This window comes from Caretta caretta, chromosome 11, assembly GCF_965140235.1.
Source record: "Caretta caretta isolate rCarCar2 chromosome 11, rCarCar1.hap1, whole genome shotgun sequence".
Taxonomy (NCBI): domain Eukaryota; kingdom Metazoa; phylum Chordata; order Testudines; family Cheloniidae; genus Caretta; species Caretta caretta.
The window spans coordinates 67,005,498-67,020,852 of NC_134216.1; the positions used below are offsets into that span (position 1 = coordinate 67,005,498).

Consider the following 15,355-nt stretch of genomic DNA (forward strand, 5'->3'; position numbering starts at 1 on the left):
TACCAAAATATTAAAAGGCTTTTCCCCCACCTAAGATTTTGAACCTCTCAATGCCCATTTTTATCATTCCCTATCAGTCCTACCACAACTAGACCATGCTATCGAAAGGAAAACTGGCCTCCTGGTTAATGAACTGCATTGTGCCGCAGGCAATCTAGGTTCATTTCCCAGCTGTTCCCGGGCTTCCAGTGTGACCTTGCACAAATCAGTTCACCACTCTGTGCCTCAATTCCCCGTCTGTGAATAGGGATAATTATACGTCCTTTCTCACGCCCTTTTTGTCTCTTTTCCATTTAAATGGTAAGCTCTTTTGGCCAGGGACTATATCTTTAAGTGTACAGCAGAACCTCAGAGTTAAGCACGCCAGAGTTATGAACTGACCGGTCAATCACATACCTCATTTGGAACCAGAAGCATGCAATCAGGCAGCAGCAGAGAAAACAAAAAGGCAAATACAATAGAATACTGTGTTAAATGTAAATGACTTTAAAAATAAAGGGAAAACTTTAAAAAGATTGGACAAGGTTTCTGGGCTTGTTTCATTTAAATTAAGATGGTTAAAAGCAGCATTTTTCTTCTGCATAGTAAAGTTTTAAAGGTCAATGTTTAGTTGTAAACTTTAGTTAAAAGAATAACCATAACATTTTGTTCAGAGTTACGAACATTTCCGAGTTGTGAACAACCTCCATTCCCAACGTGTTTGTAACTCTGAGGTTCTTCTGTATGTGCAATACTGAGTACTATGAGATTCCAAATTCTCCTGAGCCGTTTAAGTAACAGTTATTATAAATAATTAATAATAGTTGTCCAGACGGTCAGCTAGTGTAAATCAACATAATTCTCAATGAAGTCAGTGGGCCAGATTCCCTGTTGCTATAAACTGGTGTGCCTTCACTGAAGTCAGTGAAGCCATACTGAAGCGAGCTGTAGCTCGCGAAAGCTCACACTCAAATAAATTGGTTAGTCTCTAAGATGCCACTAGTACTCCTTTTCTTTTGACTTGCACCTGTTAAGGATCTAGACCAACATTTCCGTACTAAGCCTTCAAAATCATTTGTTTTTTTCTGCCCCATCAGATTACTCTCGTTTATTCACTGGGGATATACTACTCCTAATGTTGACATTTTCACATAGTTTCTACTGGATCCATTTATAACATTGTCTCTTCCCTTTGCCAGCCTCAATGATTCAGTGTAGTAGAAGGGTTAAAAACAAATCCCTGCCCTTCAGCAGTTGGGATATGAACGGTTCTACCAAAACATTCTCTATTCTAAGGCATTGGTACAACCCGACCCTGAAAATATTATTGATATGGAAATGAGCATAATTAGCAGCAGAAATGATGCGTTATTTATGATACAAATCAGAGTGGTAAATCACCAACAGTTCACTATCATTACCATGCAAATAGAAGGAGGTAGTTAATGGCCCAATTGCTAAAAATAGACCACTTGCTTCTTCACGTGGAAACGAAAGGCAACAGTTTGAGTTAAAGGCAGAGATATGATCATTCATCATATTGTCATTCCAGACTCTCGGAAGTGGAAAACCCAAGACTCCATACCACAAAGGATTGTCTGCTTGGAGCGTTATGCATGTTATCGCAGGATCATCAAAATGAAAGTTAGATGTCCCCCAGTCTGCCTCCATGATAGTAATGGATGGTTCCCTATGGTGTTTCACATAATATATTATAGGAAAATATTTAAGGAACTATAGGGAAAAAATAACATGAGGACCATGGCCCCAGTTGAGAATAACACTTAAGCAAAATCCCAACTCTAGGCTTAAGATCATCAGTCTTAATCACATGCTTAAAGTTAAGAGTGAGCTTCAGTGCTGTAGTGAATAGGGGGGGCTTTCTGAGTCAGGGGTTGAGTGATGTGCCTTCCATTTTCTCATAAATTCTTCCCTGATGCCATTTATTTCAGTTCAACAGAGTTGCACTCGGAATGAACTTGACCCTCTGTGTTAGTCACCTCAAGAACTGGACCTTATACAAATAATTAGTTCAACGTCAAGGTCCCCATCTTTACTCTATTATCTGAGGGCCTCACAATCTTTAAGGTATTTAGTCTTCTTCCCTGTGAGGTAGAAAAAGTATCATTATATAGATGGAGAACCGAGGCACAGTAAGATTAAATGACTTGCTCTAGGTCACACACAAAGTCTGTGGCAGAGTGGGCGATTGAACCAGGATCTCTCTGGTCCCACACTGGTGCCCAAACCACGGGACCATCCTGTGTCATGACTAATTAAGAGTGAAACTCACCCCACATAGAGCAGGCCTCCACCATGTCTATCCACCACTTCAGCTCTATTTTGAAGGTTTACATGGCACTTAAGTTGGTATTGGCCTTCTGAATTTCACCTTCAGTGAATATTTAAATCACTGGCTTCAGCTGTGATATGCAAATGTATATAGAAAATCCTAAATTTCAAGCAACCCAGATGGGAGTTTTATGTGGAGATATATTTAAGGGCCACATATGCCATCAATCAAAACAGAGATATTAATCCAATACCCAACATGGGGGTATCCGATTCACAGATCTTTGGACCTGTATCTCAGTAACAAATAATATGTCAACCTAACCAAGATTTCACACTTTATTTCTGCTTCCATGACATGAAAAACTGGAAGGAATGACTCCCCATTATCACCAGCTGGGTCTATAACAAGGCACGCTGAGTGTGAAATATTGGTGTTAGAGTGCCGTATGCTTAAAATGTGTGTCTTCTCCTTCTCCACCAGCCACTTACAGTGATGAGAAATGACACTGTGTGTAATGGAAGATGGGACAGTCATAAACTCCAGGACTGATCTACAGCAAGGGTGATCTAACCATATGTTCTGCTTCAATAGTGCTGCTGATGTTAGCGGAGTTTTGATACATCCTTGTGAAGATAGTTTCATTCTTAAGGAACAGCACCTTCTCCTCTCCTCTCCCCAGCTGTCCTGCTTTTCTCTGGGGATAGTACATGCAGCTTAGACCCACGGTTAGTGGACAAGGTCACTCCAATTAAATACACATGCATTAGAACTCAAGGAAACTAAACTCATTTAACTGAATTATTACCTAATCGAAATACTATGACACTAAAAACGCTCATTTGTGATTTACTAATAAGCTCCAATAAGCACTATTTATAGGAACACATTACTTTTCACACAAAAAATAAAATTTGATCCATATTTACAAAAACAACCGCATCATTGATGTTTGTAATGAAATGTGCATGTGATAAAGTTGTTGCAAATATACATTGTCTGTTATTTTCTGCTATCGATTATTTATTCCTGCTTTTGTTTAACTGTAATTAATATGAGTGGGAACATATATAGTGCTTGCTTTACACCGGCTCTCGAAAGGAGAAGAAGGTCGCACCTCCCTGAGAGAGCAGAGACAGCACTGGGAGATGTTGGACAGAGTAAACGTTATCCACCCTCTCTCCGGGGTCCCGCCGGTGGTTAAGCTTTGGGATCTGATGGGCAATTGCCATTACGTGATGGCCACCATCTTGCCAGACACTGCAGACTGAACTGGGGACTACCCGAGTGAAAAGCATGAGCTGCCAGAGCTGGAGCTAAAGAGCCAATGCCCTGCCGCTGGGAGCTGTAACAAATCTCACCCCCTGGGAATCCTTCTAGAGGAATTTTAGGATTCACGGCATAGATTTGCACACTACATACTCACCAACGGGTTACATCCGCACAGGCGATGACCTCGGTGAGGCTGCACATGCATGTAGCAGTTCAACCACATGGAGTTAACTGCAGGATTAAGCCCTTAAATTACCGTCCGGGCTTTTTAAGGGCCAGATCCTGCCTCACAGACATTAAGAATCTTATTATTGACTTCATGGGTGGTGGCCAAAGTCCTACAATGGAGGCCACCTGAAAACGTGCTGAATCAGCACAGCCACCTTTCTCAAGCCACACGAGGACGGCTCATGTCCAGGTCCTCTCAGTGGAGGAGGTACTTGATGTCTTGCCTTGCTGCAGCCCCTCTAGAAGCATAACTGGGGGGGTTGCACCCGGTTTTACACTGGCACAATAGGGGTGTGCTGGAAAAAGCAATTAACAAAAAAGCATAAAGAAAGTGACTTCCACTTGCTCATACAGGAGAGAATGGTTCAATAGTTAGGGCACCTGTCTAGGGGGCTTGGGAGACCAACAAGCCCCTACTCTGTCACAGCCTTCCTGCGTGACCTTGGGTCAAGATTTTCAAAGGTAACTCGTGATTCTGAGTACTCAATTTGAGATGCCTTAAACGAGGCCTGATTTTCCAAGGGAACATACTTCGCATTTTTTTTTAAATCAGGCCCTTTTAAGGGGTCCCAAGGGAAGCACCCAAAAACAAACTCAAAATCCCTAGTCACTTTTGAAAATCTTCGCCTTAGTCTCTCTTGGCCTCCCCCATCTGTACAATAGCACTACCCTACTGCACAGAGGTATTGTGTGCATTAATATGTTACAGTCACTTAGATGATATGTTAATAAAGGCTATGTAAGTACTCAAGATAGATTGCTGGATACCCCGGAGAATGAAAGTAATTAGAGTTGGCTAAAATTCCACTGATTTTTTATTCTGCAAGAATATTTTCATCATTTTTCAACCAGCATTAAAAATCCAAATTTTCCTTCTTTTGAAGTAATGTAACTTAATGAGATCCAACAGCAATGTTCTGGCATCTTTAGTTACTATTGATAAAAACCTTGTTTTCAACAAACACATGCCAGAATAATTTACCAGTCTGCTAAAGTTTACACACTGCTTGCTATTGCTTTGGTAAATTGTTATACAAGATTTAAAAATAATTTGTTGGAATGGTATTAAGATCAGGGATATTTATCAATGATGTATTAATATTTTTATTAAGAGTAATAGAATGCAATGTCTGTTAAAGGGATATTGCATTACAATACATGCTCTAACAAATTTGTAATCTTAAAAAAAACATCTGTCCTGTCAGGCTCTTATCGTTTGGCTGCAGTTATCTTTTCAGGCACTTTTAGCACTTGATTAATTAATAATTGTTGCTCAGGTCATGCTGCTCTGCAACTCCTGTGCCCTGACTGTGAATCATAATCTGGTGCTAAAAATTTAATAGGTGCACTGCAGTGAGACGCACACCCTGCTGATAGTTAAAACAACTTATTTTTTGTAAATATAGCCTTTTTTAAATTTAAGGCAGGATTAGACTTTAATCATTCCAAATGCCACCAACAACCGTAATTAGCAGTTATGCTGGTTCATTGAGAAATTACCTGATAAGAATCCAATTAGGGGTTTTTTTAAGCCACCATTACACATTATTGAACTCTTATTTTCATGCAGTGCGTTTGAGTTCATTAGATACCTGTAGAAGCTGAAATGGTCAATACTTCTTTTAAAAGAACGACCTCTGAGAAACTCACTTTCAGATTGTGTGTGTCCAGCTCACGGAGGGATTATTCATTTTTATCAGCCAGCCTCCCCTCACTTCTTCCTGAGCGATTCACATGGACAACAGGGTGAGAGAACGGCAGTGATGAATGGCGGGCAACATCTGTGGGCCTAATGGAAGAGTACTGTCTTCCCATGTTATACAGCTTTGATTATATTGTAAAGGAGGTGCCAAGTCTTTTATAACATACAATCCAGTAAGTACTACTGCCTCACAGATTACATCTGATCCTTGGCTTCCTACACCATAAATAACCTTGGGTCAGGGAGGTGCAGGGGGGAGGAAATCTCTTTGCAAGTGAAGTTCCTTGAGACAATTACTGTTAAATGAAATGTCTTGTTTAAACCAATACAGTCTGTACGTGTGTGTGTGTGTAAAACTTTCTACAAGCCCCAACAAACCAAAGACAATAGCAGTTTGTATTATTAAAACGTAGATCGCTACATCTACTATTAGTGCCTTCCAAGGTGTATTTTAAATTAAACCAAAAGGCCAGATTCTCACTTATACTGAGTCCCTTTTGCACTGCTCTGGCAGAGTAAAGGGATCTTAAAGTGTATGCCAGTTGCATTTAAACCCACACTGAGATCTTCTGATACTGCCAAACGTAAGAGTCGTAAAGGAGAATCAGGCCCTAATGGTTTAAAACCAGATTCCATCCTCAACAAAACGGGGGGGAGAAATATCAGTTAGGTTCAGGGGTTTCCTGGTAGCATGCAACCATACAGAATTATTTATGCTGCATGGCAGTAATAGTAATACACACGAGAACAAAGAGTTCAGTGTCTGATGGAAAGAAAAATGTGTCAAAAAATTTGCTACTAAAGAAAGGGAGGGATGAGGCATTAACTTTCATTCTCATCTTTTTGCTAATTATTATTATTCATGTGACCCACCCAACACCCCAGTCCTGCAACCTGCTCCACATTTGACAGCGGGGTCCCAAGTGTCTGCCCCACACACTTGGGCAGAGAAGCTTGCAGTTTCAGTACCTAAGGGCTTGTCTACACAGCAAGTTTCTGCATGGCAAGCCAGGATGTGAATTTACACGCACCAGTTTGACTTGCAGTAACGTCATGTGTGGAAATTTCAGTCCCGGAGCACTATTGGCCAAACCTATGAGATCAAAAGAGATCAGTGGAAATGAGATAAACCCTTTACGGAATGAATAATAGTGTTCATGTAAACATTAATACATGGAAAGAAATGAGAAGTCACCCTCAGTCCACATAAGAGGGAAAACACTTTTCATATTTATCAAAGGCATTTATCTGAAGCTGATCACGGTAGTATCTCAGCGTTTGTAGTGTCAGTGGTATCTCAGTTTGGTTGTGTAACAGGAAGAAATGCACCCTTTTACTGTGGGTGTTTAATAATAATAATAATGGTGTAAAACGGAGTAAATAAAAAACCTGAACCAGTTCTAGCGTTGAGCTTGGTTAGATCCCACATGACCATCAAAAGAAACTGGAGACTGTCTGTGGTGGCTCTTGGCTCACATGAAATGAGCGTGCAACCTAGGAAACCAATGAGACTCCCTTGAGACAACTTGGAATGCTAACTTCACAGGCTAGGACTTACAGGTGGCCTCAGCTGGTGTAAATTGGTGCAGCTCCATTGAAGTCAATGATTTATACCAGCTGAGGATTTGGCCCAAGGAGCTTGGAAAGCTGAGAAGTAGTCATGGTTATCCTATGCTGTAGGTACTTTGTAAAGCAAAAACTTTTCCCCAAAAGCTAGAGCGGTCTGATGTCTTAAAACTTAAAATTAGTTTTTTATTCTGATTTTTCCCCTTCTATTCTCTGCTATACAAATCATCTTTGCTTCCATGTAAAATAACTGCAACATGGAGACTTAAGTTGGGATGACTATTGGTTGGGTACCTCTGAGAAGAAGATGGAACTGAGAGTGAGGTAATGGCCTGAACCATCCGTTATTGGACAAAGGGGCTGTAATCCTCTGCCCCACCCCAAATTGAGCTCTGGTGTTAATAGAAGCTATTGGGAGAATCGAACAAAATCCCCAGAGTGCTAGATTTAGTTACAATTTTTAAAAAAAACTTGTTAATTCGGTTTGTGTCCTTATGTGGATCTGGTTTTCATCGTATAAACAAAGAAATCAAGAATAGAAATTTAAGGGGAGATCAACTGTTACCATCTCCGTGGCTCAATAAAGTTCAAACAGCACAAAAAACATAAAAGATTTAAATAATTTAGAGCACTCTCAAGTTGTTCACATTCCTTTGTTCTCAAGAGAGAACAACTTCAAAGACTAAAAAATAATGGATATGACTGCTTTCCATGTAACAAGTCTCTTGAGAACAAACCTGGCACAAGAGTAATAACAAATGAACTAAATTATTTGAATAACCTTAGCTATTTGACCATTCTTCCAATGGTGCTTGTTATAGCTTTGCCAGGCAGATCAGATGATTTTAGAAGAGTGGAGTTGGTATCAAAGAGTTTGAGACACCGACAGATATTTCCAATAGGTCTGAAAAAATCACCTTAAAGCATTTAGGATCTCAAAGATTCACAGCACTTTGTCTTAACTTTGCTATCGCTTGCTAGAGAACAGGAATGGTATAGAGTAATAAAGAATCTAGTAGAACTAATTAAAATCGAATCACTCACTATTTACTACCTGCTTTTTTTTCCCCTCAAGGAAAAACAGATGGATTCTGAACTCTAATTTTTCTTTTTTAGTACTACAGTAGAACCTCAGAGTTACAAACACCTCGGGAATGGAGGTTGTTCATAACTCTGAAATATTTGTAACTCTGAACAAAACATTAGCATTGTTCTTTCAAAAGTTTACACCTGAACACTGACTTAATACAGCTTTGAAATTTTACTAAGCAGAAGAAAAATGCTGCTTTTAACCATCTTAATTTAAATGAAACAAGCCCAGAAACAGTTTCCTTACTCTTGTCACATCTTTTTTTAAGCTTTCCCTTTTTTTTTTTTTTTTTTGGTTTGGTATTTTCTGGTGCCTGATTGTGTACTTCCTGTTCCAAATGAGGTGTGTGGTTGACCCGTCAGTTTGTAACTCTGGTGTTCGTAACTCTGAGGTTCTACTGTATTGGTCTTCTCTTCCTTTCATGCCAGTCTAAAAGGCATTCTCCTCCAGCTGTCCCGATACAGCTGTGACACTGTAAGCTTGTAAGTGTAGACATGGCCTAAAGCTTGAACCAGGTCAACAGCAGCAGCACTGGTTTTGGATAAACTATTCACATGAAAAATACATGCAACATATTTTCCCCTTTCTTCTGTTTGTGAATTATCTGCAAATTAAAGTGAGTGCCTCCGGAGTTATAATAGCAATGACCAAAAATAAAGGAAGGAAGGAATATAAGCCATCATATGTCAGGGCATAAGCCAACCTCTAGTTAATAAGTATTAGGAAGGAATTTTCCCAGTTATTCCAAAACAGCAGGTTTCAAAAAAATGCAAGAGTTTTGTGATACTGGCCGCTGTCAAAAACAAGATCCTGGATTAAATGGACCAATGATCTGAGTCAGTGTAGTGTACTGTTTTACACTTTTATTGTTATTTGAAATTGCTCAATGAACATTTTGGTTGGGACTTTCATAAGCACCAACCTGTGTGCTCATCACGCAACACAAAGCATCTACCACTGTATATTGGTAACAAAAACACTTCTTGTCTGCAGATGACAAAGTAGACGTGAATTCCAGATAACTACAATTGTTAGAAAAAGGGGAGTGGGAGAAATCAAATGTTAAATAAGAACACTACATGCAGTATTTGGAAGACAAAAAAAAATGGTGAAGAAATGAATTCACGCCAGCCTTGGATTAGCAGGGCCACACAAACGTTCCATAATGAATGAAAAGTCTCATAGAAAACTTAATCTAAAGAACTTTACATTTTCAATGTTATATGAACTCCTACAAATATCCTCAGGTTTGGAAGGCAACAATTTCAAATCAGAGACATTCCAAGCAACTAGTGCATGTTGTCAATGTAATGACACCAGGATAAAGTAAGTGTAGGAAAGACATTAAATATCTACCTAGCCACAGAGGATGGAAAACGAGATAATCAGGAAAACGTGGCAATAATCAAAAGTCCTAGGTCCCCTACTTTGATAGGCAAACCTGTCTATGCCACAAGTATTTTAATACCCCTGCAGCAGAAAGAGAATGAATATCAAAATCAACTCTGGATAAAAACATAACTTTCCACCCACAGACACATCAGAGGAAAGAATAGGAGAACGTTGGGCATATTTTCAAAGGGTCAACTTCAAATGTTCCACTTGCCTTTCCAGTGGCAGCAAACTACAGCTGACATGAATGATAGAATCTTTCCCCCTACCTACTTCCTGGCTGGATGGAATCAGACCTATTTTCCATATTCTAGTACTGCCTGACTCAGAGTTCTCCAGGATGAAAAATTCTGCTCAGAATCAGGCAGTCTCTCTCCTTTGACCTCAGAACAGCATATTTCATTTCAGCACAAGTATTCCAGTGAGCTCAAAACAAATTCTCAGACTACTGAGTCCCAGTTCAGTGCTCCATTCACTAGGCTACGCTGCTGCTCCTCCCCACCAATGCCTCTGATTGATTATAAGAGCCAAATTGGAGTTAGCAGATCACAGTCTGGTTTTGTAAAGTTATCCCTTTATGCTCTGCTTTCGAATATCAATGGAGAGGTGTCTTTTTCTACCTGGAAATGTTGTTTCAGATCTGCCACAACACACTGATAATGGGCATCCCGACTCCCACCTCCAGCCCCACTAAGCAAGAGAGAGCAGCATCAAACACATTGGTTCAAACTTCTTGTGCCAAGAATTCTCTCTCATCAGTTACGCAGAGGAAGCAGCCCTAGCACTTGGATATACAGTCAGAGAAAATTCTGCTAAGAATAACAGAGTTAAACAGCCCATTTGTTGTCCAAGGTGGGAGAAATCACTTCTCAAGGGATTTCTTTAAAATCTATTAAAGCCATGATGATATTTGAAGGGAAAGACACATGGTGGTATAGAAAAACAAATAAAGAGGAGATTGGAGGTGACGGGAAGAAAATCCTGGCCCTGTTACAGTCAATGGGAGCGTGGACATTGTCTTCAATAGAGCTGGTGTTTTACCCCTGAAATTTACTTGCAAAGGGACAAGAGATCCAGACTCCTTCATTCCTGCTGCGTTGTGCTGCTCCGACAGTGGGAAAGAGGCAGAAAGGTGTTTAACTGGACAGTTGGGGACACCCCCAGGCCAGGGGGGCTCAGGTGACATAGAACCATTGAAATAATTGGGATTGAAAGGCATAAATAAGGACAAAATACGTCCAAGAGCATTTTAAAGAAGTGAATAAACATGAAGCAGATTGCATCACATAGCCTGTGTAATCCTCAGTCAGTCTGTCCTGGGAGTAGTGCACCATGCTGGGAGTGAAGAGCATTTGGCTCTTTTCTGTCATCTAGAAAAGACGCTCACTTTTTTTTTTTTTTTTTTTTTTTTAAGAAAGCAGCAGCCCGTGTTTGTACATAAACAACAGGCATGTGCATTCTCTGGGGCAGCCCAGGAGAAATCAAGGAGCCAAAATAATGTGTTTAGAAAACCTAGACATTCAAGAGTTTGTTATTCATGGCTTTTTAAAGCAGATACTAGCCGGCCTCTTATGTGGTGCTGGATGATTTTCTTTGTTACGTTTCCTGCGTTATTTATCCCCGCCAGCATGTTTTGTTTTGTTTTTCGTGCTGTTAAACCCAGCGCGAAGGGTTTTAGAGCTTCATACTCTACTAAATTTTCCAGTCGTCCTCCCTGTTTAGTTTTTAAAATTATATTCTCTCTTTTCTCCATCTAGCCTCATTATCTTTTTCTTTTTAAGATCAGATTGCATATATGGCACTTATCTGCTTAGGCTTCCGCTCTGTCCAAGTTCTAATTGTATCTTCTTAGTGTGCCTTTCTAGGTGTCCAGGGCATATACCAGTGCAAAATCTGGCCCAAGGATTGATATTAGGGCCAAACACTACCCTGATATTTATTCTGTACATTCCCATTGAGGATAATATGGGGTGATTAAGGAGAAGTTGATGCCTTCTGACTCAGTTACCATCGTCACCTAATTCTTATTTTGTACTTTTCACGAATCTATTCCTTATGGGACTCAAAAAACTCTATGATATATCTTAACATGTTCTGCACAGTGGCCTTTTTGCAGACCAGAAAGGTTGCATAGGAGATCTGGGCAAAAAGTTTTCTGAACAGAATATGAGGTTTCATCAAAAGCAGAATTTTTCACAGGAAAATGTCAATTTTAATGACATTTTTCCCCACAGGAAAATTCTAAAAAAAAGTTCCCTTTCCAGTCGACATTTCAATTTTTTTGAAATGCTTTATTTTAAATCAAAACTTCAAAATGCTGTATAAATTCACAAATGTGTTTGGGAATTTTTTCTGAACTTTTCCGGTCACGGATATTTTCTTGATGTTTTAAATGTTTGGCCCATTTTGGGATGAAACAAATATCAAAATATCATTTTCCATGGGACAGAAATCCATTTTCTGAACAGCTCTACTGCACAATTATAATTGAGGGCCTAATTTGGCCCCTAGTTTATCTATTGTTAGATGGTATATTTAACATTTGAAAAATAAAGAAATAAAGGGACACAGAGAGGAAAGCGTTATATTCAGTAAACATTATTTTATCTTATTCAATTTATTTTTGTTCAGCACATTCCAAATTGCCAACTGAGTGAGGAGGGCTTTAAACTAGACTCAAAAGGGGGCAAGTGACAAAAGTCCACATGTAAGCATAAAAAAAGGAAACCTTAACAAAGGGCTAGGGTTTTTGCGGGGGCAGAGGGCTGATGGAAGACTATAATAGGGCCAGAGGACCAGCTGAGAGGGAAATTAGTGGGGGAACCTACTCAACATCTTAGATGTCTATTACACAAATGCAAGGACTATGGGGAATAAACAGGAAGAACAGGAAACATTAGTACATATGTTAAATTATGACTTAGCTGGCATCACAGCGACTTGATGGGATAAGTCTCATGACTGGAAAATTGGTACAGAGGAGTATTGCTTTTTCAGGAAAGACAGGCAGAATAAAAGGGGAGGCAGTGTCATGTTGTACATCAAGAATATATACACTTCTTCGGAGGTCCAGAAGGAGGTGAAAGGCAGACCAGTTTAAAGTCTCTGGGCAAGGGACAAAAGAAGTGGTAAAAGGGGTTACAAATAGGGCTGATGTCATGGTAGAGGTCTACTATAGACCACCAAATCAGGAAGAGGTGATGGATGAGACTTTTCTAGAACAAAAAATAGACATATCCAAAACACAAGACCTGATAGTAATGTGGGGGAGCTTTAACCACCTGGACACCTGTTTGAAAAGCATTACACAATATTTCCAATAAGTTCTTGGAATGTGTGAGGAAAAACTTTTTTGTTTCAGAAAGTGGAGAAAGTAACCTGGGAGACAGCCATTTTGGACTCTGACCAAAAGAGAGGAACTGGTTGAGAATCTGAAGGTGGAAGGCAATTTGGGTGAAAGTGATCATGAAATGATGAGTTCCCGATTCTAAGGAAAGGAAGGAGCAAGAGCAGCAGAACAAAGAAAATGAACCACAACAAGGCACACTAACAAACTGAGAGAACTGGTAATTAAGGTCTCCTGGGAAGAAAATCTAAGAGAAAAATAAGTTCAGGAGAGCTCGCAGTTACTCAAGGAGACAATATTAAAGGCACAATTACAAACTATCCCAATGCAAGGGAAAGATAGAAATAATAGTAAGAAGCCAGTATGGCACCATCAGGAGCTCTTTAATGGCCTGAAAATCAAAAAGCTATCCTATAAAAAGTGGAAACATGGACAAATTGCTAAGAAGAAGTGCAAATGAATAGCATAAGCATGTAGGGACAAAATCAGAAAGGCCAAGGCACAAAATGAGTTACATCTAGCCACGGACATAAAAGACACTAAGAATTTATTTAAAAACTTTAGGAGCCGGAGAATATTGAAGAAAAAGCATAGGTCCCCTGCTTAGAGGGGAATGAGAGCTAATAGCTGAGGTCACCAATATGGCTGAGGTGTTTAATGTTTATTTTGCTTCAGTCTTCACTAAAAAGGTTAATGGTGACCAGATACTCAATAAAACTAGTATTAACAAGGGGGAAGGAACAGAAGCCAAAATAGGGAAAGAACAGGTTAAAGAATATTTAGATAAAATTAGATGTATTCAAGTTGTTAGGGCCTCATGAAATTCATCCTAGGGTACTTAAGGAACTAGTTGAAGCAATCTTGGAATCATTAGCAGTTATCTTTGAGGTCTCATGGAAGATGGATGAGGTCCCAGAGGACTGGAGAAGGGCAAACACAGTACCTATCTTTCCAAAGGGGAACACAGCGGACCTGGGGAATTTTAGACCAGTCAGCCTAACTTCGATACCTGGAAAGATTCTGGAACAAATATTAAACAATCAATTTGTACACACAGAGGATAACAGGGTTATAAAGAATACCCAGCATGGATTTGTCAAGAACAAATCATGCTAAACCAACCTAATTTCTTTCTTTGACTGGACTACTGTCTTTGTGTTTAGGGCAATATAGGACATACGTTTCTGAGGAAATCTGAGACTGGGAACGTGTTGGGTCACCCGGTGGTAATCTTTAAAACTGGTAAGAGCCAAAGTGTGGCTGGCTGTAGCACACCCCCAGACAAAGCTGGGAGTGATTTACATGCTGGAGGCTGTTTGTGAGCAGTCCAGGTTGGAAGCGAAAGCAGCAAGGCATTGGAAAGGGCACCCCAGATTACAGGGTAGGGATGACACAGCTACTCACTTGGTTGAATTGTACCCTAGTATGACACAGACACCAAGCTGGGAGGGGTCGCAAACACTTTGGAAGACAGGATTAGAATGCAAAATGACCTTGACAAATTGGAGAATTGGTCTGAATTCAACAAGATGAAATTCAATGAAGATAAATGCAAAGTACTCCACTTACGAAGGGAAAATTAAATGTCTAGCTATAAAATGGGGAATAACTCAGTAGGTAGAAGTGCTGAAAAGGATCTGGGGTTTATAGTGGAACACAAATTGAATATGAGTCATCAATGTGATCCAGTTGCGAAAAAGGCTAATATCCAGTTGTGAAAAAGGCATATTAACAGGAGCGTTGTATGTAAGACACGGGAGGTAATTGTCCCTCCATTTGGCACTGGTGAGGCCTCAGCTGGAGCACTGTGTCCAGTTCTGGGTACCACATTTTAAGAAAGATGTGGACAAACTGGAAAGAGTCCAGAGGACAGCAACAAAAATGATAAAAGATTTAGAAAACCTGATTTAAGAGCAGAGGCGCCATCTTCCTGAGTTGCCGGGGACTGCCCGACCCCTGCTCCGCCCCAGGCCCCATCCCCACTCCACCCCTTGCCCCAACGCCTCACCCCACTTCTTCCCATCCCCACCTCCACCCCTGCTCCTGAGTGCACCTCACCCTCGCTCCTCCACCTCCCCCCCAGCGCCTCCTGCACGCCGCTGAACAGCTGATGGCACAGGGAGGGAGGGAAAGCAGCTGATCGGCAGGGCCCGTCGGCGGGCAGGAAGCGCTGGGGAGAGGGGGAGGAACTGATCGGGGGGCTGCCAGTGGGTGCTGAGCACCCAGGTTTTTTTCCTCCGAGTGTGCTCCAGTCCCAGAGCACCCACAGAGTCTGCGCCTAACGTAGGATGGCAGGTTAAAAAAAAAAAAACCCTGGGCATGTTTAGTCTTGAGCAAAGACTGAGAGGGGACCGGATAAGAGTCTTCAAATAAGTGAAGGGCTGTTATAAAGAGAACAGTGATTGATTGTTCTCCATGCCCATTGAAGGTAAGACAAGAAGTAATGGGGCTTAACCTGCAACAAGGGAGATTTAGGTTAGGTATTCG

General features: G+C 40.5%; 1 protein-coding gene across 6 annotated transcripts in view; it reads right to left on the minus strand.

The window, feature by feature from the left end:
• ERBB4 (erb-b2 receptor tyrosine kinase 4) overlaps window positions 1-15,355 on the minus strand; it is a 975,001-nt gene that overhangs the window by 876,043 nt on the left and 83,603 nt on the right. The gene's annotated exons all lie outside the window — the stretch shown is intronic.